The sequence below is a fragment of the Atta colombica genome, unplaced genomic scaffold, assembly GCF_001594045.1.
Source record: "Atta colombica isolate Treedump-2 unplaced genomic scaffold, Acol1.0 scaffold213, whole genome shotgun sequence".
Lineage (NCBI taxonomy): Eukaryota > Metazoa > Arthropoda > Insecta > Hymenoptera > Formicidae > Atta > Atta colombica.
In genome coordinates, this window is record NW_017259309.1 from 11974 (window position 1) to 12379 (window position 406).

The window sequence follows — 406 nt, forward strand, 5'->3', positions numbered from 1 at the left end:
AATAATATTTATTTAACTTTTTCCTTAAATAAAGAATTAGTTTAATCCAATAACATTAAATTCTCAATTTAAAAATATTATTTCTTAACATATAATTTTTCTACCACCTTTATTTCTTATCCATCCTACTCTCTGTATTCCCTGCTTTTGTCTTTATTCTTATATTTACCATAACCCCTTACTAATAATTAAAACTTATTAATGCTTTACTTGCTTTACTTTACTTGCTTTACTTGCTTTTGCTTCCTCCTCTTTTCCTCCTTATTTATTTTTATATCTTATCATACTCCTTCCTCCCACCTCCACGCCCCCAATTACAATAACAAATTTTATCAAAACCAACTAAAAATATAATAATTCCCCTACCTGCCTTTTAAAAATAATGAAAATTTTAATTAAAATTAAT